This window comes from Gorilla gorilla, chromosome 12 (assembly GCF_029281585.2).
Source record: "Gorilla gorilla gorilla isolate KB3781 chromosome 12, NHGRI_mGorGor1-v2.1_pri, whole genome shotgun sequence".
NCBI lineage: Eukaryota > Metazoa > Chordata > Mammalia > Primates > Hominidae > Gorilla > Gorilla gorilla.
The window spans coordinates 35,214,729-35,229,263 of NC_073236.2; the positions used below are offsets into that span (position 1 = coordinate 35,214,729).

The window sequence follows — 14,535 nt, forward strand, 5'->3', positions numbered from 1 at the left end:
AAGATGACGGGGTAGGTTGAGACGGGGTGAGAGGGTGCAAAGCTTCCATGTCCTCTCTAGGCAGCCACCTGCCAGCACTTCAATGTGTTTACCAAACCCAAAGGTTTTACTAACAGCCTTTTATTTTTATTTTTTTATTTATTATTTTTATTTTTATTCTTGAGATGGAGTCTTGCTCTGTCGCCCAGGCTGGAGCACAGTGGCACCATCTTGGCTCACTGCAACCTTGACCTCCTGGGTTCAAACGATTCTCCTGCCTCAGCCTCCTAAGTAGCTGGGACTACAGGCACCCACCACCAAGACCGGCTAATTTTTGTATTTTTAGTAGAGACGGGATTTCACCATGTTGGCCAGGCTGGTCTCAAACTCCTGGCCTCAAGTGATGCACCTGCCTCGGCCTCCCAAAGTGCTGGGATTACAGGCGTGAGCCACTGCTCCCAGCCACCAACAGCCTTTTAAAATCACAAGGCACAGCTTCCTTTATTGGAGCATGCTGCTTAAACTCTTGATGAATCAAAATAAATCTTTGAAGATTTTCTATTTTTTTACATGGTCATGAAATTTATGTTGGTGTGTATTTTCAAAATTGCACATTTCCTTCATATTTGATCATTTCCTTAGTTCGCAAGCATGGGCATAATGACTTTTTGTGGTTATGTAGCTATCACTACATTGTTCTCTGGGAACGGAGTTTGTAAACTACATTGCTGAAGCAAGCCTGATTTTTATCTCTGAAAAAAGAACCTCCCTTAGATTTTGGTTTTTTATTGGATCCTGATTTTTTAACATGTAAAAATCACCTGTATGTTTGCTACCTAATTTTGCCTAGATTTCCGAGTCTGTTAAATTTGCACTCATGACTATATAACAGAGGCATAAATATTTTAAATTATGTTTCTCTTTATTACCCCTGTTCTAATGACTAGTATATAGGGAAATATTTCCTTATTGGGTTTGACTTTCAAACCTGTTTTTCTGTCTGTTTCACTCTTTCTTTTCTTTATTTAATCTCATATACCTCTACTTCGTGAACTGAGACTGTTCTTCCAACTTTTATATTTCTTATTTGCTCATTGGCAGGGCCAGTTCTGGTTGCTATGGTCCCGCCCCTTAGTTGCTTTTTTAAACAAGTACATTTAGATTTTTATTTTCTCATGTATCAGCAGTGTTGATAGATTACCTTTTCACTCGTTACATCTGAGTGAAATGAGTATGAATAAATATGTTCGTTCCGTTTTCATCCAGGTCCTGATATTTTTTCTTCATTCTATTGATTACGTAAAATATTTTGTAGAAATTTTCTTTGAAAATTGGCAGGCTATTTTATTTTGTTTTTTTTCTCTCTAATGTTTTAAAAATCAAGCAATTACATTTGTTTATTTCAATTAATAATACTCAACAATGATAATCTGTTAATTATAATGTCTTGATCATGACGCAGTTTCATCTTTGGCTATTTGTTGTTTATTTATTTGAAACTCAGTCATTCGTTTGGTGATTAGTAGCAATGTGACAAGCTCCTGTGACTCTAACTGACAAAATGCAAGTTGGGGCAATAACTTATATCTCATTTGAGGTTATCCACAATCGCACATTCCTATCTCCTAATGCAGTTTATTTCTTTTATATGTATGTATCAATTAACATTTTGTCATTTATTTCTTTAAAGCTACAAAAATATGTTAATGCAAACTAATTTATTAGTCTTTTCTTTCATGCTTAGTGCTTTGCATATTCTCTTCACGAAATCTTTCCTACATGCATATTCATGAAATATCTTTTTATACTATTTTCTAAAAGCTTTATTCTTTTGCCTTTCACATTTCAGTTTCTAATTTAGAGTTGATATTTGTATCAGTGTAGAAGTAAAATGAAGAGGTTAAGATTCATTTTGATGTAATATGGATATCTAATTGATCCAATATAATTCAGTTATTAGAATTTTTTTCTACTACATCACTGCTGTGGCCTGAATGTCTGCGTCACCTCCAAAGTTCCTGCTAAAACTGAATCTCAAGGCAACAGTATTAGAAAGTAGACCCTTTGGGAGGTGATTAGGTCATGAGGGCTCAGCACTGGTGAATGAGATTCCTGCCTAATAAGGTGGCTTTACACAGACTTGCCACTTTTGCCTTTCCACCTCCAACATGTGACAACACAGCCACAGGGTGCAATCTTGGAAGCAGGAACAGTCCTCACCAGACACCAAGATTGCCAGCATCTTGACCTTGGAATTCACAGCCTTTATAACCATGAAAAAAATAAATTTATGTTGTTTGTTAATTATCCAATCTAAAGTGTTTTTTTTTTTTTGTACAAATGGTTTGAGACAATTGCTGTAGCACTTTTATTGTAAATTGAGTGACTATATATACATGCAGATCTGGTTTTAGATTCTCTGACTCATTGCACAGGGTTATCTGTCTCAGCCTTCACCCATACCATACTGTTTTTATTCCTGTTGCTTAATATAAGCTTCAATATTGGGAAGTGTTAATCTTCCAATCTTGTTCTTATTATGTAAGATTACCATGGTTGTTTTTGTTTGTTGTTGTTGTTGTTGTTTTCTGCCTCTTCGAATGTCCATCTAAGTTAGAAACAGCTTTTAAATTTCAACAAAATTCACAGGATTTTGATTGTCACAGTATTCAATTAATTTGGAGAGAGTTATTATATTGACAATATTAAGTTTCCTAATACAAGAACATGGTAAAACCTTTCGCTTATTGAGTCTCCTTGATTCTCTCTCAGTAACCTTTTGTACATTTGCACATACTCTTTATAACTTTTTATTTTACCATAATATCAAACAGTGACAAGTTGGAAAAACACTGTAAGAAATATAAATTTGACCCAGATTCATCTACTATCAATAGTTGACTTTCTACTTCCATATTCCTTCTGTAAGTTGGTATTCTGGGTACTATTAATGCACACGAAACAAACTCCCCACCAACTTAATAACACATGAAAACTGCAATCAACTGCCTATCATCTCTATGGTTCTGGATGTTGCCTGGGCTCCACAAGGTTCCTGCCAGGCTTTCCTAAGCATGCAGTCAGTGAGTGGCTAGGGTAGGCGTCGTCTCAAAGCTGGATGACATTAGACGTAAGGTTCTCAGCTGGAGTTGTTTGCCAATTCATGTGGCTGCTTGGTTTACTTGAAACTTCCAGAGGAGGAGCAGGCAGAAGTTATGCAGCCTCGATGACCTCTTATAGCCTCAGAAGACAAACAGCATTGCTTCTACACAGTGGCATGCCTACCAAAATTCAACAGAAGGAAGTATAAGGCAGTAGGTTCAATGGGAGGAGAGTCAAGATCACCCTGTTAGAAAAAAAATGTAGGATAGGAGATCTTGTCACAGCCTTGTTGGAGAATACAACAGGCATCAGTCCACCCTGTGACCAAAGCAATTCACATTCCTCCCACATGCTAAACACTCTAATTCTTACCTCAACATGCCCAAGTATTATTCCATGATAGTGTTACCGCATCATCAAAATGATGTCCTAGGGGAGTGATATCAGCAAGATGACTGACTAGGAGACACCAGCCTTCGCCTGCCTACCCCAAAAAATACAAACACAAAAACAAAAGCAAGACCAACAATGGGACAGCTATCCAAGACGGAAAATAGCCCTTGGAGTGTTCAAGAGCCCAGTTAAGAATGTGCAGGAACACAATTAGAAAAAAACGCCCAGAATAACCATACAGAAAGCATCGCCAGAAGACGGCATGCCTGAGAGTCCTGAGACCTCTAAAATGAAAGAAGCAGGAGGCAATTGTTATCAGCCAAGAGGCAGGGCCACTGCACTCCCCATGGCCTGCTCTGTGGAGGACCCTGCAGCCTTTGCAGCTAATGACCTAGGTAAACCCCCAGGCAGCCCCGACCCTACAACATTCCCAGTGGATGCCCATTAGGATTCATTGTTGAGGATTACAGCAGCCTGCTCCAGAGGACACTGGTGCTTTTGGCATTAAGGTAACCTGCAGCTATAATCATATCACCCCAGAGAGGAAGATGCTGTGAAACCCTCCTCCCACACTCTCTCAAGAAGCAGCCCCTGCTGTGCTGCCTAGGATGGGGCTTCATTGCCCTAAACCCAGGCTCCAGGGCCTCATCCACGGCTGGCAACTCAGACACCGAGCCAGCTCCATGTGGACCAGCCCAGACCCATGCCCAGATTTGCTGACACTCCAACTGCACTGTCACTCCAAGTGCACCAGCAGCCTGGCCCTGTGGCTGCTGTGGAAATTGCCTAAGACATAGAACAATATACAGCCACACAGTGGAGTGAAACGCAGAGAAAAACCACACAGAAATGATCACTGGGAGATGGCATACTTGAGAGTGCTGAGAAATAATGGCAAATACATCAAGAGTAATAAAAGACGTTGGTCTATAAGATCAAGACAAAAATCACTGAAAAAATAGTGAAACTTATTCAGGATAAATGCCATGCATTATCCTAAATGGTAGTGTAACCATTCAGGATAAACTACAACTATACATATTATATAACTATACGTATTATATAATTATTATATTATATAACAGATAGTGTAACCCTTCAGGATAAACTACGACTATACATATTATAGTTAAAACGCTGAACCAGACAAAGAGAAAATGTCAATTGTATCAAGAAAAAACAGGCTCATTTTACCAGAAAAACAATAATAGAATAATTGGCTAACTGTTCACAAGACTGATAGAGGCTAGAAGACAGCGGGATTACATATTTAAATGCCGGGTTCGGGGGACTCAGCAAAGGGTTCAATATCCAGTTAAAACATGTTTCAAAAATAAAGGTAAAGTAAAAACATTTCTTTATTAAAAAAATGAAGAGAAATGATTACTTGCAGAGATGTGCTCTATAAAACATTCAAGAGGAAATTCTTCAAAATCACAGGAAATCACAGCAGATCGTAGCTTGAATGCACAGCGAGAAAAGAAGACTTCAAAAATAATAAACAAGAAAGAAGCAAGAAACAGCCAAACAAAAGTGTTTACTTCTATTTATATGAGATTGTAGCACAGGGAAAACCAAATTATTATAATGAATATCTGAATACCAGTTACCTTGATTGGGATGGGGGAGCAGTTGTTGCCTGGGAAGGTGCACAAGGGATGAATCTGGAGAATTTGAAATATTCTAGAGATTCATCTGGATGGCGAACATACGTAAAACTTAGTTGCATATTTAACATTTCCAGCCTTTGTGATTGTTTTATATCAATTAAAAAGTGTAAGAAGCCAATCCTGCACCCTGAATCCAATATGAATTAAAAAATAAGAATCATCGTATGTTTACGGAATCTTAACCTTGCTAAGGAGAAGTGAGAAATGCACCTGGGAAATTCTAAGAAACAAGAAATCTAAGAGAGAAGACAAAGAGAAAAGGGAATTTATCCTACTCATGCAGCACAGATCTTATCTCTATTGGTTTCTCTCTAAACAGAGACAATATTTAAGTCATTTTGCCCTCAAGAGAGGCTCCCACCATCCCCTTGGCTCTTTCCACCCCACTGCACCCACCAGGGGATTTGCATATTGTTCCCTAGGGAGGACCCTCCCTTGTGAGTCTGAGATAAAAGCTCAGCTCTAACCTTGCCTTGACTGATCAGGACTCCTCAGGGCACCTTCTCACGATGAGGCTCCCTGCTCAGCTCCTGGGGCTGCTAATGCTCTGGGTCCCTGGTAAGGACAGCAGGGAGATGAGGGAGGAGAATGGGGTGGGAGGGTGAGCTCTGGGGGCCCAATGCCTCCCATGTGTGTTCACTCCACATGTTAGATGTGCAGGTCTTGTTCTGCAGCATGAGGCATATGATGTACTGATCTCTGAGAGGGAGGAAGATTTTAGAAGGAAGGATATGTGCCCTGAAGAAACGCAAGTCTTAGAAAGAGGATGATGGTATGGGAGACCACTTTGTGCCTTGCATCTGTGGAGTTCTTTTTGAAATTGGGTATTCCTGAAATTGCAAAGAAATTATACAGGCTGAAATAATAAATGGAAAATTATGAACATGATGCATAATATTTGTACATAACTTTGCCCTTTTCTGTCATCATTCCAGGATCTAGTGGGGACATTCTGTTGACCCAGACTCCACTGTCCCTCTCCATCACCCCTGGAGAGCTGGCCTCCATCTCCTGCAGGTCTAGTCGGAGCCTCCTGCATAGTAATGGAAACACCTATTTACATTGATAGCTGCAGAAGCCAGGCCAGCTTTCACGGTGTCTAATCTACAAGGTTTCCAACCGGTTTTCTGGGGTCCCAGACAGGTTCAGTGGCAGTGGGTCAGGCATTGATTTCACACCGAAAATCAGCCCAGTGGAGGCTGAGGATGTTGGGGTTTATTACTGCATGCAAGCTACACACTGGTCCCCCACAGTGCTACATCCTGGAACAGAAACCTCTCTGCTGGGATTGTCCAGCTGCCCACATGTGCTGCTTGTCTGGCGAGCAGCTCAGCAGGGTCTCTGAGTCTGCAAAAGGGGAGGCTGTTGGAGAACTCAGGGGCAGGTTTGCTGTTGAGGACTCTGGGCCATGAATCCTCAGCTGTACCTCAAGCACTACCTGTTTATTTACTTCGTTATGTTTTCAAGACAGGGTCTCACTCTGTTACCCAGCATGAAGTGCAGCGGTGTGATTATGGCTCATTGCAACCTTGAAATCCCAAGCTCAAGTGGTTTTCCTACCTCAGCCTACGGAGTAGCTGGAATCACAGGGGGCATGCCACCAAGCCTGATTAATTTTTGTATATAGTTTTGGTAGTCACAGGGTTTCACCATGTTGCCCAGGCTGCTCTTGAAATCCTGGGCTCGAGTCATCCACCCAATTCGGCCTCCCAAAGTGCTGAGATTAGAGGCATGAGTCATCGGGCCCAATTCCTGCTCTTGCTGATGTACCTGTCACCTGACACAGCCTTGACAGTCATAAGTAACAGGGGTATGAGGAGGTTCTAGGGCCCTGTGAGTTAAAAATCAGGATGAAAGGGAAAGGAGAATGGAAGCTCATCTTCATCCTCCCTCCTTACCTACAGTTGTTTATTAAATTTATTCAGCAAAACAGCCAGACAATTGCTCATTTCTGGCAAGACACACTGAATACATCTTAGGGTTTAACAGTTTGGGATAGATAGATAGATAGATAGATAGATAGATAGATAGATAGATAGATATAGATATAAATATAGATATAGACATAGATATGGATAGATATAGATTTTTTTTGAGACAGAGTCTCCCTCTATCGCCCAGGCTGGAGTGCAGTGGAGCAATGATCACAGCTCACTGCAACCTCTGCTTCCCAGTTTCAAGCGATTCTCCTGCCTCGTCTCTCAAGTAGCTGAGATTACAGGCTCTCGCCAACATGCCCAGCTAATTTTTGTATTATTAGTAGAGACGGGGTTTCACCATGTTGGCCAGGCTGGTCTCCAACTCCTGACCTCAAGTGATCCACTGGGCTTAGCCTACCAGAGTGCTGGCATTACAACATGAGCCAGCGCACCCGGCCATATTTTTAAGAAAATATTTGGTTATATTTAAAATTGGCATTTTCCTAGTTTTTTTTTTTTAACTTTTACTTCTTCTATTTAGCACTCATTGCCCACTCCGTAAGATAGTAGAGACAGCATTCTCCACTAGTTCTCCTCAGAGGGAGCTGGCTGAGGACAGTCAGTGAAATCTTGGTAGTGAGCATCAAATAGATTTTGTAATTTCATAGCAGATACAAGATACTAATACTGAAACTTTTTTTAAATTACAATTATCTCTCACTGATAGAAAAAGGGAGTTCTTGAAACTCCAAAAGCTGGTTTTAGAAATAAAAAGCAAATCCTGGAAGATGTCGTATACTAAAGATGTGGTATTTTCTGTGGATCACTGGGAAAATAAAGGATGATGGAAACTTTTTTATTTCCCAAAGTTCAGAATTCAAGATTGGACAGACTGCAGGAATAGGGGCCTGAGGGGATACAGGAGAGGTTGGCTATTGTTCAATTAAACTGCCCTTGGTTTATGGTGGGTGGGAGGTGGATGGTGGTGGTGATGGCAGTTGATGTGGACCCACAAAGGAGCCAAATATGTTTCTTGCGAAGAACCACAGAGTTGAAGGCACTGCTACGTGGCTTCCTGGGTGGAGCCTGTGCCACTGGGAGTCTCACAGGAAAGTAATGTCGTGAGTAGGGCTTTAGGTCTGTAATCACCAAAGGGTTAGTGAAGTCCCTGTACAAGGAGACCTGAGTTCATGTCACTCAGTCTTAGTGAAATCACAGCAGCCAAGCAGAGCTTCTGAAACTTCTTCTGTCCTTAGAGGAGGTCTAGCAGAGACCACTGTCTGGGTCTGGGAGATGTCAGAAGCACTGACATGCTGAGCAGAAGGGCCAGCAAGACGTAATCCAGCAGGTTTTGATAAATGACAATTTTGATATTAAGTTGTCATAAAAAACAATAAAAGGTTTTGAAATAAGTAAATGTATTATTTTTACACAATGTGGTCATTGCCTAAAAATAAATCTGATTTCCATATTCTAACAGTAATGGTATAGAAAAATGTATGATTTGCATATAGTCACTTAAAATAATGCTCCAAAAATATTTATGAATTATTCATGAGCATGTCTGTTACTGCCGTGAGGTGATATGATTAAAGTAATGTTCATATCAAAAGGACAAAATATCTTTTATTCTGGTTAAAAAAATGAATCACATCAGAAATTATTGTCTATTCTAAGATGATGGATCCCACTGTGAATGAATTTAAAATTGTATTTCCAAGCAGAAATGTCAAAAAAAAGGAAATCATGAAATATAGCAAGTAATTTGTCACACGTACAAAGAATGACAAGTCTTTAGAGTAGTTTTCCACTCATGAGTGAGAACACACATCCAACCCAAAATCTATTGGTCTCACTCCCATAATCACCAGTGTGGAGACTAAAGGTAGTGCAATTTAAATTACTTCCTAACCAAAAAAAGCTTCAAAAACAAAGAAAGGATGCTTCATAGAAAATATCTTGCAAAACAAAGAATGACATGTCTGTAGAAGGTATTCACAAGCAGAGACTCATATCTAACCAAAATTCTAGGGATTTCACCATCACAAACACTACTTTGGAGCCTGGAGATGCTGCACATCCTCCTGTGAGCAGAACACTCACTGGACCCTGCACAGTGTGATGGCCCCAAACATAAAGCTCTCAAGGAAGCTCAGCCTCTCAGTGTGGAAGGAGAGGCTGCGGTGCCAGGGGATGTGTCCACAGAGAGTCGAGTCAGGTGGGCTCAGGCAGTTGCCTGGAGAGTCTTTGAGGAAGAGGACATGAGGCCTCAGTCACAGGTACATGCTCCTCTTCTGTGTGAACAGGGGCCAGGTCTCTCCAGGGCACCTTCCAGAGCCTCTTCCTTCCTAACTCCTTGGGGTGCTCAAGCCCTACAGACCCTCCAGTGTTGGCTGCCACATCCTCACTGGACCAGCCGCTGAAGTTTCCTGCTGTCCTCATGGCTGCAGGGATGCTCAGTCACGCTACTGGGAGGAGATCCTAGTTTGTCCTGTCCTCAACTGCTACAGGCATACTTGACTTGAACTATGTTTGTTTTGCTCCATTGAACATTTTATGTCACACTGTTCACAGTAGAGACATACCCCATCCACCACTGACCCTTTCCACACTGCTGCACCCACCAGGTGATTTGCATATTGCACCCTAGGGGAGAACCTTCCCTTGTGAGTCTGAGGTAAAAGCTCAGCTCTAACCTTGCCTCGACAGATCAGGACTCCTCAGTTCATCTCACAATGAGGCTCCCTGCTCAGCTCCTGGGGCGGCTGATGCTCTGGGTCCCTGGTAAAGATAGAAAAAATATGAGGTGGGAAAATGGGGTTGGAAGGTGAGTTCTGGGTGCTCCATAGCTTCCCATACTTATTTCAACCATGTGTTAGAGGCACATGGTCTATGCTCCAGGAAAGAGAATTCATAGTTTTGTCTTAAGAATAATCAGGATTCACCTCCAAGGAACAATGACCTCTGATTAAGATCTTGAAAATAAAGAGTTCCCTGCTGGCTGGTAAATAATGGGTTCATTTTAGAAAGTCTACTTTTCATGATATAAATCAAAACTTGAAAATATATGTAACTGTAAATCAGTATCATAGGGAAATCATGAAAGCTGCTCATAATGTGTCTATACAACCTTGCACTTCTCTGTTATTATTTCAGGATCCAGTGGCGATACTGTGATGGCCCAGACTCCACTCTCCTGGCCTGTCACCTCTGGAGAGCCACCCCCATATCCTGTAGGTCTAGTCAGAGCCTCTTGTCCAGTGATGGATACACCTATTCGTATTGGTTCCTGCAGAAGCCAGGCCAGTCTCCACAGCTCCTGATCTATTTTGTTTCAAACCGGGCCTCTGGAGTCCGAGACAGGTTCAATGGCAGTGGGTCAGGCACTGATTTCACACTGAAAATCAGCCGGGTGGAGCTGAAGATGTTGGGGTTTATTACTGCATGCAGGCTCTGCAGCTTCCTCCCACAGTGGTACAGCCCCATAGAGAAACCTCCCTTCTGGGGTGTCCCAGCTGCTCACAGGCACTGCTTGTCTGGGGAGCAGCTCAGCAGGGTCTCTCAGTCTGCAGAAGAGGAGGCTGTTGGAGAATTCAGGACAGAGTTTGCTGCTGAGGACTCTGGCCCATGAAAGCCTCAGCTGCACCTCAGTCCCACATGTTAAGGCTCCATCAGCTGCCACATGTAGCCACCTGCTCTGGCAACAGCCAGCTCTGATGAAGGAAGAGTGAATGAAAGCTCATCCTCACCCTCCTTGTCTGGCCCACATTTGTTGAGTCCATTTATTTGCAGAACAATCAGATCATGGATGCAGATTAGTGGTAACACAAGTGAAATACATGTTGCAAACGACTGGTCTGGGGATAGTTTTACACATGGTAACAGTTGTTCATGTTGAGAAATTGCTATCTTCCCACTTTCCAAACTTTCTCTCTCCTTTACCACTCACACAAACCTGCCCTCCCTAGTATTATGGTGGAGAAAGCATTCTGCATCAGAAATTTTCACGGGAGTTTTTTCTCTGGGGGAGGAGCCAAGATGGCCGAATAGGAACAGCTCCGGTCTACAGCTCCCAGCGTGAGCGACACAGAAGACGGGTGATTTCTGCATTTCCATCTGAGGTACCGGGTTCATCTCACTAGGGAGTGCCAGACAGTGGGCGCAGGCCAGTGGGTGCGCGCACGCAGGGCGAGGCATTGCCTCACCTGGGAAGCGCAAGGGGTCAGGGAGTTCCCTTTCCGAGTCAAAGAAAGGGGTGACGGACGCACCTGGAAGATCGGTTCACTCCCACCCGAATATTGCGCTTTTCAGACCGGCTTAAAAAACGGCGCACCACGAGACTATATCCCACACCTGGCTCGGAGGGTCCTACGCCCACGGAATCTCGCTGATTGCTAGCACAGCAGTCTGAGATCAAACTGCAAGGCGGCAGCGAGGCTGGGGGAGGGGCGCCCGCCATTGCCCAGGCTTGCTTAGGTAAACAAAGCAGCCGGGAAGCTCGAACTGGGTGGAGCCCACCACAGCTCAAGGAGGCTTGCCTGCCTCTGTAGGCTCCACCTCTGGGGGCAGGGCACAGACAAACAAAAAGACAGCAGTAACCTCTGCAGACTTAAGTGTCCCTGTCTGACAGCTTTGAAGAGAGCAGTGGTTCTCCCAGCACGCAGCTGGAGATCTGAGAACGGGCAGACTGCCTCCTCAAGTGGGTCCCTGACCCCTGACCCCCGAGCAGCCTAACTGGGAGGCACCCCCCAGCAGGGGCACACTGACACCTCACACGGCAGGGTATTCCAACAGACCTGCAGCTGAGGGTCTTGTCTGTTAGAAGGAAAACTAACAAACAGAAAGGACATCCACACCGAAAACCCATCTGTACATCACCATCATCAAAGACCAAAAGTAGATAAAACCACAAAGATGGGGAAAAAACAGAACAGAAAAACTGGAATCTCTAAAACGCAGAGCACCTCTCCTCCTCCAAAGGAACGCAGTTCCTCACCAGCAACGGAACAAAGCTGGATGGAGAATGATTTTGACGAGCTGAGAGAAGAAGGCTTCAGACGATCAAATTACTCTGAGCTACGGGAGGACATTCAAACCAAAGGCAAAGAAGTTGAAAACTTTGAAAAAAATTTAGAAGAATGTATAACTAGAATAACCAATACAGAGAAGTGCTTAAAGGAGCTGATGGAGCTGAAAACCAAGGCTCGAGAACTACGTGAAGAATGCAGAAGCCTCAGGAGCCGATGCGATCAACTGGAAGAAAGGGTATCAGCAATGGAAGATGAAATGAATGAAATGAAGCGAGAAGGGAAGTCTGGAGAAAAAAGAATAAAAAGAAATGAGCAAAGCCTCCAAGAAATATGGGACTATGTGAAAAGACCAAATCTACGTCTGATTGGTGTACCTGAAAGTGATGCGGAGAATGGAACCAAGTTGGAAAACACTCTGCAGGATATTATCCAGGAGAACTTCCCCAATCTAGCAAGGCAGGCCAACATTCAGATTCAGGAAATACAGAGAACGCCACAAAGATACTCCTCGAGAAGAGCAACTCCAAGACACATAATTGTCAGATTCACCAAAGTTGAAATGAAGGAAAAAATGTTAAGGGCAGCCAGAGAGAAAGGTCGGGTTACCCTCAAAGGGAAGCCCATCAGACTAACAGCGGATTTCTTGGCAGAAACCCTACAAGCCAGAAGAGAGTGGGGGCCAATATTCAACATTCTTAAAGAAAAGAATTTTCAACCCAGAATTTCATATCCAGCCAAACTAAGCTTCATAAGTGAAGGAGGAATAAAATACTTTACAGACACGCAAATGCTGAGAGATTTTGTCACCACCAGGCCTGCCTTACAAGAGCTCCTGAAGGAAGCGCTAAACATGGAAAGGAACAACCGGTACCAGCCTCTGCAAAATCATGCCAAAATGTAAAGACCATCGAGACTAGGAAGAAACTGCATCAACTAATGAGCAAAATCACCAGCTAACATCATAATGACAGGATCAAATTCACACATAACAATATTAACTTTAAATGTAAATGGACTAAATTCTCCAATTAAAAGACACAGACTGGCAAGTTGGATAAAGAGTCAAGACCCATCAGTGTGCTGTATTCAGGAAACCCATCTCATGTGCAGAGACACACATAGGCTCAAAATAAAAGGATGGAGGAAGATCTACCAAGCAAATGGAAAACAAAAAAAGGCAGGGGTTGCAATCCTAGTCTCTGATAAAACAGACTTTAAACCAACAAAGATCAAAAGAGACAAAGAAGGCCATTACATAATGGCAAAGGGATCAATTCAACAAGAGGAGCTAACTATCCTAAATATATATGCACCCAATACAGGAGCACCCAGATTCATAAAGCAAGTCCTGAGTGACCTACAAAGAGACTTAGACTCCCACACATTAATAATGGGAGACTTTAACACCCCACTGTCAACATTAGACAGATCAACGAGACAGAAAGTCAACAAGGATATCCAGGAATTGAACTCAGCTCTGCACCAAGCGGACCTAATAGACATCTACAGAACTCTCCACCCCAAATCAACAGAATATACATTTTTTTCAGCACCACACCACACCTATTCCAAAATTGACCACATAGTTGGAAGTAAAGCTCTCCTCAGCAAATGTAAAAGAACAGAAATTATAACAAACTATCTCTCAGACCACAGTGCAATCAAACTAGAACTCAGGATTAAAAATCTCACTCAAAGCCGCTCAACTACATGGAAACTGAACAACCTGCTCCTGAATGACTACTGGGTACATAACGAAATGAAGGCAGAAATAAAGATGTTCTTTGAAACCAATGAGAACAAAGACACAACATACCAGAATCTCTGGGATGCATTCAAAGCAGTGTGTAGAGGGAAATTTATAGCACCAAATGCCCACAAGAGAAAGCAGGAAAGATCCAAAATTGACACCCTAACATCACAATTAAAAGAACTAGAAAAGCAAGAGCAAACACATTCAAAAGCTAGCAGAAGGCAAGAAATAACTAAAATAAGAGCAGAACTGAAGGAAATAGAGACACAAAAAACCCTTCAAAAAATCAATGAATCCAGGAGCTGGTTTTTTGAAAGGATCAACAAAATTGATAGACCACTAGCAAGACTAATAAAGAAAAAAAGAGAGAAGAATCAAATAGACACAATAAAAAATGATAAAGGGGATATCACCACCGATCCCACAGAAATACAAACTACCATCAGAGAATACTACAAACACCTCTATGCAAATAAACTAGAATATCTAGAAGAAATGGATACATTCCTCAACTCATACACTCTCCCAAGACTAAACCAGGAAGAAGTTGAATCTCTGAATAGACCAATAACAGGAGCTGAAATTGTGGCAATAATCAATAGTTTACCAACCAAAAAGAGTCCAGGACCAGATGGATTCACAGCCGAATTCTACCAGAGGTACAAGGAGGAACTGGTACCATTCCTTCT

At 42.4% G+C, this 14,535-nt stretch overlaps 1 long non-coding RNA gene across 1 annotated transcript; it reads right to left on the reverse strand.

The window, feature by feature from the left end:
• Positions 1–2,773: 2,773 nt before the first annotated feature.
• On the reverse strand, positions 2,774–10,052 carry LOC129531712 (uncharacterized). The gene is made up of 2 exons (XR_008677083.2): positions 9,760–10,052; positions 2,774–3,260 (listed from the first exon to the last, which is right to left on the reverse strand). It is a non-coding gene; the product is annotated as an uncharacterized lncRNA (long non-coding RNA).
• Positions 10,053–14,535: the final 4,483 nt, after the last annotated feature.